A 12,469-nucleotide genomic window follows, 5' to 3' on the forward strand; every position below is an offset into this window, starting at 1 on the left:
TGGAGCCTTAGGTCTGCGATTAGGAAGACCCAAGTTCAAATCCACCCTCAGACACTTATATGTGACACTGGGGCCCAGTCAATTTAACCTCTGTCTCAGCTTTGTTGTTTGTTGTGTTCAGTCCTGTCTGACTGGGACCCCTTTTCCAGCTTCTTTGGTAAAGATACTGGAGCAGTTTGCCATTTCCTTCTCCAGCTGATTTTACAGATAAGGAGACTGAGGCAAACAGAGTGAAATGACTTGCCCAGGGTCATCCAGCTAGTAAGTGTCTATGGTCAGATTTGAACTCAGGAAAATAAGTCTTCCTGACTCCAGGCCTGGTGCTGTATCCACTGCCACCTTGTTGCTTCAGTTTCCTAATCTCTAAAATGGGAATTAAAATAGCACTGACCTCTCAGAGTTGTGAGAATCAAATAAAATAATATTTGTAAAGCACCTAGCAAACTCTAAAGGTTTATAGAAGTGCTCCTGTTATTATTAACAGCTCTGAAAATAAGTAGGTACAGTTATTACCCCCATTTTACAGATGAGGACACTGAGGCAGATAGAGATTACATGACTTACCTGATGTCTCACAGCTAATGACTAGGGGTCATATCTGAGCTCGGGTGTTCATGACTCCAGATTCAGAACTATCATGCCTCACTATGGGAGACCTGACTCTTGGAGAGAGGAGGTACCAGCAACTGGCTAGTGCTAACTTGTGTGACCCATGGAACATATCACTTAATTTCACTGTCTCCATTTTCTCATCTGCAAAATGGGGATAATAATAGTAACACATAATAACAATATCCACTTAGCCCAACTATTGTGAAAAAAGAGCTTTTTAGACTTTAATATGCTATATAAGCATTAATAGTTGTTGTTTGTCTCCAATATCATGACTTGTAGTGAATTGGATTTAAGTGAGGGAGGGCAAAGTCACCAGCTTCACTCTCTCCTCCAGAGCTATCTGGGTGGAGTGACAAGATATACATCAGGACAACTGGAGATGGCCCCAGATGTTTGAGGCAAAAAGTCACTTAAGACTTGTCCAAGGTCACACAGCTAGTAAGTATCTAAGGTAATTGAACTTAGGTCCTCTTGACTCCGGTGCCAGTGTTCTGTCTACTGTACTGCCTAGCTGCCCCAATTAATAGTACACACAGGGAGCAGCTAGGTGGCTGAGTGGATAGAGCACCGGCCCTGGATTCAGGAAGACCGGAGTTCAAATCCAGGCTCAGACACATGACACTTACTAGCTGTGTGACCCTGGGCAAGTCACTTAACCCTCATTACCCCGAAAAACAAACAAAGAAAACAACAACAAAATAGTACACATGACAAAGTGAAAAGAGTAGTAGGCCTGAATTGGAGACTTACCTCAGACACCACAAAACTCTGTGGGCTTTGGTCTCCTCTTTGAAATGGGCATAATAATGCCTTTATTGCCATCTTAAACATCAATAGCTGCTGTTTTTCCATAGCCTAGATCTCTCCCTTTACCTGTCACCCTCCCTCCCCCCCCCAAAAAAAATATTATGACAAAGAAATTTTTTAAAAGACAAAAAAAGTTCACTAAGACATCGCAGCAAATCTGACATTACAGACAATGTTCCACACCTGTAGACTCCCCTCCTACCTGTGCAAAGGAGCTATTCCTATTGAGTTATTATTAAGGAGAAGCAAGGCAGTGCATGGGATCAAATTGAAAGCATCTGGAGTCCTACCAGAAGGGTACACATCCCCTTCTGCTACCTCCTGACTGTTCCCTCTCTCTGCTCCCAGCATCCTCTCTGCCTGTTCCCCATGCCTGGACCATTCTCCCTCATCTCTGACTACTGCCTTCCCCAACTGCCTTTAAATCCTAATTAAAATCCCACAATCTGCCAGGGGCCTTCTGTCTTCATTCCAGTGCCTTCCTTCTATTATTTCCTGTTTATCCTGAATATAGCTTGTTTGTAGGTGTTAAGTTGGGCTCCTCCATTAGATTGTAAACTCCTTGAGGGCAGGGACTGTCTTCCTTCTTTGGTTTAGCACTGTGCCTGGCATGGAGTAAGGTGATTAATAAATGTTTATCGACTGACTGTGATCATAGGCAAATCGATTCATTCCTCATTTATGAAATGAAGGAGTTGGACTGTATCCCTTTCCAACTCCAAGTTTGTAATCAATTATTGTCCTATGCCTAGGAGGAACATCTAGGTGGTGCAGTGGATAGAGCGCTGGCAGTGAAGTCAGGAGTACCTGAATTCAAATGTCACCTCAGACACTTGCTAGCTGTGTGACCCTGGGCAAGTCACTTAACCCTAATTGCCTTAACCATCTGAGGCTATCTCTAGTCATTTCAATGTATATCTTGCCACTGGACCCAGATGGCTTTGGAGGAGAGAGTGAGGTCGGTGACTTTGAACAGCCCTCTCTCACTTAAATCACTGCAAATTATGACATCACCCCAACGGTCATGGTCCTCTTCCAGAACAAAGGACCAACAAGGAGGAACATTACCTGTCCAAAGACAGTAAGCTGCTTTGGGTTCAAGAAAAGGAGAGCTATTGTATCAGAGCAGGGGAAATACCCTCTCTTTTCCAAACACCTCTTCACATAGGGAGGCTTTTCCCCCTCCTCCCTACCCTCACTGCACACTCGGGTTCCCTTCCTTTGTCCAGCAATCTTATAGAACTGAAAATCGCAGCTTCATTACAAATGTTTTAAAATTAGGAGTATGCATTTTTAGAACATGTTCAAATCTGGCCAAGGGTTTTCCGAATATTAGCCCTGAAAAGTCAATTTCCAAGTGAAGCAATGACTTGTCCAAAGTCACAAAGGTTATATTCTATCCAGTTCAATTTTTGCAAGGCCATAAAAAGGCAAGATGAGATGAGTGGGGAGACAAGGGAGAAGAACATGAAGTTTATAAATATCCACTTTAAGCGGTCCCAGCCCCCTCTGCTTCCCAACTGAACTCCAAGACTTCCTGCTGTGGGACTCCTTTGATGCTGGGCTCAGGGGAGAATTCAACCAAGGGGAAGAAGTTGTGATGGGACAAGGAAACCAGTCATCCGTTCTGGAAAGAATATCACAAGTGTAAATGGAGTAAGAGGCTGATTTCCTGGGTGTAATTTCTAAGACAGGAGACAACCCTTCCCCCACCTCACCATTCTCTCCTCTTCCCCCCTCCCACCTAAAAAAAATACTTCCTTCTTCTACTTGGGGAGCGGAGAGAGGGCCGGATTCTTAAACCAAAAGGAGGAATCTCGAATATGTTTGGTCTTAAAAAGCCCCAGGGCAAAAGAAATCTCCCCTGTCCCCTCCGGAGAGTTTGGGAGATTTGGTTTCTTAGCTGTCTTTTTTCCCAGAACTGGCAAGAACTGGGCTCCAAAGGAATGGAGAAGTAAAGATAAGGCACCTAAAAAACCCTTTGTGTGTGTAAAAGGCAGAAGAGCTTTTCAAGGGGAGTGAGCAGTGGATCCCCATCTGCACCTCCCCCACCTCCCACTAAGCTGTCACTCTGGGAGGGAAAGCAGGTCTCCTAAAAAAGAGATGGGGAAGAAGAGACCCCAGCCTGTGGGCCTGTGGAGGAGAGGCGGAAGGGCACCAGGAAGCCATCAGCTCAAACCCCCTCCTTTTACAGAGTAAGGAAACTGAGGCTCGAGGACGTGCAGTGACTTGTCCAGGGTCACACATTAAGTATGGGACGGAGAATTTGAACCCAGGGCCTCTTGATGCTCTCTATATTTTCTGCCCCCATAACAGGGCACTGAAAACTCCACCTCCCATCCTTACTTCACCATGGGGATGTGTGAGTATGTAAAGAAAGCTATGTATAATGTCAGGCCTGATTGATGTATTAGTTTAGCCAAACTGCTTTCTCTCCCCTTTTATTTCTTATTAAAAAGAGTATGAGGGGCAGCCAGGTGGTGCAGTGGATAAAACACCGGCCCTGGATTCAGGAGGACCTGAGTTCAAATGCGACCTCAGACACTACACTTACTAGCAGTGTGACCCTGGGCAAGTCACTTAACCCTCATTGCCCAGCAAAAAAAAGAAAAAGAAAAAAAAAGAATATGACTTTCTGAGAGGGTGAGGGCAGAGGGATATATTGAAAAATGTGATGTAACTACAAAAGAGATCAAATTTTTTGTTTCTGTTTTGTTTTGTTATAAAGAAAAGCACTAGTGGGGCAGGGGCAGCTAGGTGGCACAGTGGCGAGGGTACCAGCCCTGAAATCAGCAGAACTTAAGTTCAAATCTGGCCTTAGAAACTCAATAACTGTGTGACCCTGGGCAAGTCACTTAATCTCAATTGCCTCAAAAAAAGGAAAAAAGAATAGAAAAGAACTGCAGGTAAGGAGATCATAGGTAGATGGTATTTTGGCCTGGGAAGGTGATCTTGGAAGATTATTACATTCAATCAGATCATTTTACAAAGAGGGAAGCTGAAGACCAGTCAGCCAAAAAAGAGAAATTACTTACCCAGGGTCACAAAAGTAGGAAATACAGTCCCTAGTGTTAGAAAACTGATGTTCATGGTAGAATCAGAGCTAAAACTAGCATCCCTGGACTCCCCAGTCAATCCTGTAAGTATTCCATTAGAGACCATGCTTTTCCCAGGTGGGAAAGACTAATAAAAAGGATCCACACATGGAAATTGATTATTTGCTGTGTGACCTGAAACAGGTAACTCTCTTCCAGCCCCCAGGTTCCTCATCCATAAAACAAGAAGGAAAGAATAAACAGGCTTCAAGGTCCCATCCAAGTCTATCCATGATCCCATAATCTACAAATGTCCATCCGTATAATGTACCTATGCCCGGCAATATCTCCCTTCTAGACATGTCATAGGAGCTTCCATCTGAAAGTAGAAGGGGCCTTAGGCCTCATCTAGTCCAACCTCCTTGTTTACAGATGGGGAAATTGAGGCCCAGAAAAGTTTTCTAAGGTCACACATAGAATAATCTCCAGAGCCAGGTTTTGATCCCTAGTCCACTGGTACCATGCAGAAAGTCCGCAGTGAAGAGAACAAGCAAAGCAATCTTTTTCTCTGGGGTCAGCTCCCCGCTCAGTCAGTGACCGGCTAGGTGACCAGGTGGCCAAAGAGCCAGGTTAAGTCAACAAACGTGGGCTACGTGACTCTTGTGTACCAGACACTGTGTGTGCACTTGGGATACAAGGACTGGTTCCTCCTTAGGCAGAATAGGGGTAATGGTGAAATGCGCCTCCCTGAATACCACCCTGGTCACCTTACTGGTTGTGACAATGTCTCAGGAAAGTTGTTTTGCAAAATTAATATTAAAATGCTCTTTCCTACGTGTTTTGATGGCCAGCACTATAATTGGCAATGCATGCGCTGGTCGTGATGGCAACTCCTCCCTCCCCATCACTGTGTGAATCTTGGCTCTTCTTCCATAGAACCCCTTCAGAGGATCTATCTGATAGACTAAAGGCCTGCCTCTAGGGCTTGTTATAGTTCCTGGTTGCTAAGGGATACTCTGGCTGTCCATCTGTTAGGCCTTTCTCTCATTACATGGACTGGCTCACCTCCTTTCCCAATCCTGCACCTCTGATATTCTTTGGGTCACATGCACAGGTCAGAATTAGAAAGATACTTTAGCCTATTTGTGCCCGGTATGAATGAATGGATGGATGAATGGATGGATGGATGGATGGATGGATGGATGGATGGATGGATGGATGGATGGATGGATGGATGAAAAAAGCACTTATTAAATACTTATTATGTCAGTCAATATGCATTTATTAAGTGGATGTTATGTATCTGGTACTACCCTGAATGATCCGGCCGCAAAGAAAGGCGAAGGACTCCTTGCCCTGAAGGAGTTCACAATCCAATGGGGGAGACAAGCAAATGACAATGACCAAACAAGTTAACTGCAGGATAAATAAATTACCAATAGAACAGTAGACACTAGAATAATAGGGATTGGGCCTAGCTCTGTGTTAAAAGCTGGGAATATGGATTAAAAAGTAAGACTTCGGGGGCAGCTAGGTGGTGCAGTGGATAGAGCACTGGCCCTGGAGTCAGGAGGACCTGAGTTCAAAGTCAGCCTCAGACACTTAACACTTTACTAGCTGTGTGACCTTGGGCAAGTCACTTAACCGCAATTGCCTCAAAAAAAAAAAAAAGTAAGACTTCTCTCAATGAGCTCCCAACACTGATAGGAGGTTTCAACTGCAGCTCAAATTGAAGAGGTTTGTCCTCCAGCCCTCCAATCAGAGGGGAGAGACCTCTGAGGAGCCTAGGTGCTGATTTCAAAAACTGAATCTTTAGGGTGCAATGACTAAGAGATTATAATGCCTCTTCATTGGCATCATTGCCATTGGTGAAATCAGATGACTTTGATGGGAAGAACTTTCTTTGGTAGGGGTAGCTGAGGATCTTGGAGCCCAAGTCTCATTGCTTTTAGGGGCTAGTGGCCAGGTCCTCCCTCCACCGAAGTTTCTCCCCTGGATGATGGCTGGGATCAGGCTTGAAGCCGGGCTGGTGGGTCCTGCTCTTCTCCAAGTTCTTGGGTCTAGCCTCCACTGCATTTCTGATTTCTCAGAGACTATGGTCTTCCAAGATTCAAAAGCACTTTGTATCACCAAGAGATCTTAATGGTAAAGTTCCTATGATCAAGGAAATAATAATATAGGATTTCTCTTTTTATTCTCAGCTCAATTCAACAAGTCTTTAATGCATAGCACATTCGAGGTACTATGTGCTGGAGAGGTTAGGCAAGAGGGAGGTCGAGATGGAATATGAAAATATTTATAGGATGTCCCAAAAGTAGAACTGCACTAAGACTTTTAGGACACCCTGCATATAAGACTTCTGGTAATATTTGATTGTAGGACTACAAACTTGGAAGGGGCCCTTTGTTACCAGGTTTTTGTTTTGCTTTTCAAAAAGGGAGAGGAAATGAATGCTTGTTAATTGGAAAAAAAATCAATTAAAAAAATTTTTAAAGAACAATTAGGTCGCTTGAAGGTCCTAGCCTGGAGTCAGGAAAACAAAGACAAAGAGTTCAAATCTGGTCTCAAACACTTTCTAGCTCTATGACCCTGGGGAAGTCACTTCACCTCTGTTTGCCTCAGTTTCCTCTTCTGTAAAACGGGGGGCCTAATAACATCTACCTCCCAGGGTTGTTGTGGGGATCAAAGGAAATAGATAATTGTACACCCTTAGCACAGTATGTGACATATAGTAAGTGCTATATAAATGTTAGCTTTTATTGTTACTAAGGATATGAAAATGGAGGCCCTGCCATAGAGTGGAAGTAATGGGCCCAAAGTTACATAAGTAGTAAATGGTAGAAGCTGGATTTGAACTCAGGTCCTCTAACTCTAAATCCAGGGCTCTTTCCACTATATTATGTTTCTTCTCACTCTCTACTAAAAAAATTTCTGTGGCTTCCTATTGCCTCAGCCCTACATAGTCTAGTACCACCAGATTTTCCAACCTTGTTTCATTCTATTCACTTTTTTGGGGGGGGAGACAGTCCTGGTTAAGGGACTTGCCCAAGGTCACACAGCTAATAAATGTCTGAGGCTAGATTTAAACTTGGGTCCTCCTGATTCCAGAGCCAGTGCTCTATCTACTATAACACCTAGTTGCCCCTCTATTCACTTTGGTTTTTTTGTTTTGTTTTTAGTGAGGCACTTGGGGTTAAGTGACTTGCCCAGGGTCACACAGCTAGTAAGTGTTAAGTGTCTGAGGCCGGATTTGAACTCAGGTCCTCCTGATTCCAGGGCCGGTGCTCTATCCACTGCGCCACCTAACTGCCCCCCCTCTATTCACTTTAAAGTACATATACAGTCCATCACAGCCTGCCTGCCTTTGCTGTTGCCTAACTCTGGAATGGCCTTCTCAGCTCTGCTTTACTAAACACTAATTCAGTTGCCACCCTCTCTAGTAAGTCTTCCCAGATCCCTCTGGGCTGTGATGACCTCCACTTTACATAGATAACACCTGATTCAGAACCTCGCTAAGGCATTCATCATGTGCTGTTGGTATCAGCAGGTCAACAACTATTTATAAAGGCCTTACCAGGGGAAGAGAAGGGAACAAGCACTTATTTAAGTACCTAGTGCCTGCTATATGCAGGCCCTTTGCTAAGTGCTTTACCAATATTCTCTCAACCTCTGAACTTTCAGAATTTTCCCGCTAACTGTCTACTTTCTATCAGTTGCCCTCCCAGGGTTGGACTCCAGGGAACAGGATGGGTGCCCCACTCAGGACACCTGATCATGTGAAAGCTCATCATCCTGCTAATTGACTCAGTTTTTGAAATCAGCACCCAGGCTCCTCAGAGGCCTCTCCCCTCTGATTGGAGGGCTGGAGGACAAAGCTCTAGACTCCTTCCAAATCCTTCCCTTATAGAGAGACAGCTCAGAATCAGAGAACTCTCCATCAACAGCTCTGCCTGGTTTGGGCTCTAACGAATATCATACCCCTGAGCTGAGTATCCCCTCCTTTTTCAGTTTCCTTTTTTTTTCTTTGTGGGGCAATGAGGGTTAAGTGACTTGCCCAAGGTCACACAGCTAGTATGTGTCAAGTGTCTGAGGCCAGATTTGAACTCAGGTCCTCCTGAATCCAAGGCCAGCGCTTTATCCATTGTGCCACCTAGCTGCCCCCTCAGCTTCTTTTTATGTTATCTTCCCACTGGATTGTAAGCTCTATGAGGGCAGGAATTGTCTTTATTTTTCTTATTTGTATCCCCAGTGCCTGGTGCCTAGGAGGGCCTTAATAAATGTTAATTGAATTGACTCTCACAACAACCCAGCTAAACATGTACTATTATTCCCATTTATAATTGGGGAAACTGAGGCAAACAGCAGCTCTATAACTTGACCAGGGTTACCCAGCTAAAAAGTGCCTGAGAGTGGATTCAAACTGAGGTCTTTCTGACTCCAATCCATCACTCTATCCAGCATACCACATAGTAAGAATACTTTACTGGGGTCTTCTTGGAAGGACAGCCTTGCAGCTTTCCTCCAATATCTCTCAAGCTCCTGCCCATTTCATCGTCCATCTCACACAGAGGCAAGTTGTTTACAAAAGCAACAAGACAACAGGGTTGAGGATTTGCAGGGTTTGAGCTATATATAGGCAAGCAAATTATGGGTATACTGCCTACTTAGAGAGTTCATTCAGCTTTGTCGTCTTGGTCATAGATTTAGAAATGGAAAGGATTCTCAAGGTCATCCAGTCAAGCCCTTCATTTTCTCAATGATTTCCTGGACTGGAAGACCGACTGCCCAATTCTCTGGGTCCAAACCTTCCCCAGCAAAGGATCTCCTCCTTGGCCCTCTGAGAAATCAGTGGAATTTTGTGGACTAACAATAGCACCTCCCTTACAAGGTCCTTGCAAGGATACAATAAGATAGTATTGGCTAGCCCTTTATAGAGCTTAAATCATGATAAAAATGATAACTATATGGGGGGCAGCTAGGTGGCACAGTGGATAAAGCAGTAGCCCTAGATTCAGGAGGACCTGAATTCAAATTCGGCCTCAGACACTTGACACTTACTAACTGTGTGACCCTGGGCAAGTCACTTAACCCTCATTGCCCTGTTATTGCAAGTTCTGGGAATGATTTTATCCACATTGGTACAGACCTAAACATAAACTCTATTTGAATTATATTAAGAGAGCTTTCAGAGGTAACCATGGAGGCAAAATAAGTAATAGGGATGTTATTTTGGTGCTGATCTCAAGATTGGACCCAGTTTCCGTGAGCCTTGAACTGGGAACGGCAGACTACAGGTTTCATATAAAATCGAGAGATTGAGCTAGCTCACCCACTCTCAGAATGTAGTCTGGGAGCTCCTGGCAATCAAACCTTGAAATCATTTAAGGGGCTCCACAAGGTCAATTATTTTCCTAATAATCTTAACATGAAAAATATCTACAGATATCACCCACATAAACAAAAGCTCTTTGGGGAAATCCCCAATAATTTTTAAGACTATAAAAGGGGTCTTGGGACCAAAAAGTTTGAGAATCACCAAACAGATAATCTCTAAGGTACCTGCCAGATTTAAATTGTATGAATCTCTGTACCCTGGAGGAAGGTCTGTCTTGTTTGCCATTCACAAGAGTTCACTATTCTTCTAGCTCTAATTTTAGCCACTTAACCTATTCTCCCTTTACTTATTCTTACTCCCTCCTACTTTTTCCTTAGAATCCATCAGCGTTCTAGCTGTTTAATGAATGGCTAAAGCACTTATCTCCCATCTGTCACCTCCTCTTCATTCCCACCCCCACCACTCTGGGACAGTCCTCTCATCCCAACCCATCTGGACTACTTGTGTGACAGTGAGAAAGTGTTTTCCTGCGGGAGATCTTCCTGTCTCTACTCTCCCCTCACCCTTACCCCCTCCAATCTATTCTCTCACACTACTAATTTCCTTAGGCATAAATCTGGTTATTTTACTTCTTTGCGCAAAATCTTTTTTTTTTTTTTTTGGTGAGGCAATTGGGGTTAAGTGACTTGCCCAGGGTCACACAGCTAGTGTCAAGTATCTGAGGCCGGATTTGAACTCAGGTCCTCCTGAATCCAGGGCCAGTGCTTTATTCATTGTGCCACCAAAATCTTTTAATGTTTCCCTACTGACTATTAAATTAATGTCAGACTCCTTAGAAGTCCACCACCATATGGTACCACCCAACCTTTCATGCATAATCTCATTTTACACTCCACCATACCAGCAATACTCTAGTCAAAGGGGATTACTCTCTTCCCCCTAAGCCTGCCTCTGCTCTCTGGTCTTGGTTTCTTTGGCCTTAAACTTGATAGTAATAAGGTATGGGATTTCTTCCTTGGATAGGCTAGCTTACCCTCTTTACCCATCAGATTCCTAACTCAAGCCTCCCCTACTTTCCACCACCCAAAAGTGATCTCTCTCACACCTGATCTAACAGGTCTGTGCTTCTCATGTATTTCTATTAGGTATTGTTTTTAATACCATCAAAATCCCATTCTGATGTCTCATCGGGATGTGGAGGTGAGTGTGAGTTCTGGAAGGCGATTCCACGTGAGTACAAGCTCTGGCAGGTCTTACCAAGCAGGAAAGACTTTGTCTAATGGCCCCATGACAGACTTTATGTCTCATCACCAGAAGCTTAGCCAAGAGGATTTTTTTTTTTGCCATGGCAATAATTTTATATGGTGCAGAACCCTTTACAATATTATATCATTTCATCTTCACAGCAACCCTGGGAGGTAGGTACAATTATTATCTCCATTATACAGATGAGGAAACTGAGGCAGACAGATTAAGTGACTTTCCAGGGGTCACACAGCTACTAAGTATGGACAGCAGAATTGGAAGCAGGCCTTCCTGTCTCCAGGTCCAACCTTTGAGCAGCTGCATCACCCAGCAGCAATCCTGGTGAGACATAGCAGAATTGCCTTTTGTGTTATCACTTTGCTGAAATCTTGGAATGAAAGATTTACAATTAGAAGGACTTTAAAGGTGTTCCAGTCCAACCCCCTCATTTTACAGATGAGAAAATGAAGATTCAGAGAAGCCAGAGGCCAAGTCATTCACCCAAGATTTCACAGGGCCCAAGGCAGGATTCAAACTGGGGCCCTCTACCTCCCAATCTAGCTCTTACCCCACTATACCATGGGTTCCTTAAACTATAAGAACAGGGGTGAATTGGCCAAAGGCTTATTCAGACCCTTTCCGATCAATTTTTTGAACCTTCAATATAGTCCAAGAAATATCAACAAGCATGTTAAACTCAGTTATCAAAATCAAAATCTCTCATATTTATAGGGCATGTTTTAAAAGTGTACAGTCTTACAAGGTAGGCAATTCAGGTTTTAACTCCATTTAACAGGTTAGGACATTGACTAAGACAGAGGGAACCAGATGCTCCAATCTATAGCAAACAATCATATGCCATCTTGGAATATTTCAGCATGGTGGAGCATGAAAAGTGCTGGATGAAGAACTGGAAGATATAGGCACATCTGATACTATTTTCTCTCTTCTCTTCATTATTTTGTTTTGGGGGGGTGATACTATTTTCAGAGGAGCATACTACTTTTTTCCTTCTTCTGTTATCTACCCTTGCTTCCATCTTCTGCGTGAGTCTTTTTTTTTCTTTTTTCTTTGCGGGGCAATGAGGGTTAAGTGACTTGCCCAGGGTCACACAGCTAGTAAGTGTCAAGTGTCTGAGGTCAGATTTGAACTCAGGTCCTCCTGAATCCAGGGCCAATGCTTTTTCCACTGGGCCACCTAGCTGCCCCGTGAGTCTTTTTTTTTTTTTAAGTTATTTTATTATTTTCTTTTCTTTCTTTTTTTTTTTAAATTGGTCTCTTTATTTAAGTGGCTTTTTTTTGGTGAGGCAATTGGGGTTAAGTGACTTGCCCAGGGTCACACAGCTAGTAAGTGTTAAATGTCTGAGGTCGGATTTGAACTCAGGTACTCCTGAATCCAGAGCTGGTGCTCTATCCACTACGCCACCTAGCTG

This window comes from Dromiciops gliroides, chromosome 3 (assembly GCF_019393635.1).
Source record: "Dromiciops gliroides isolate mDroGli1 chromosome 3, mDroGli1.pri, whole genome shotgun sequence".
NCBI classification, from domain to species: Eukaryota; Metazoa; Chordata; class Mammalia; order Microbiotheria; family Microbiotheriidae; genus Dromiciops; species Dromiciops gliroides.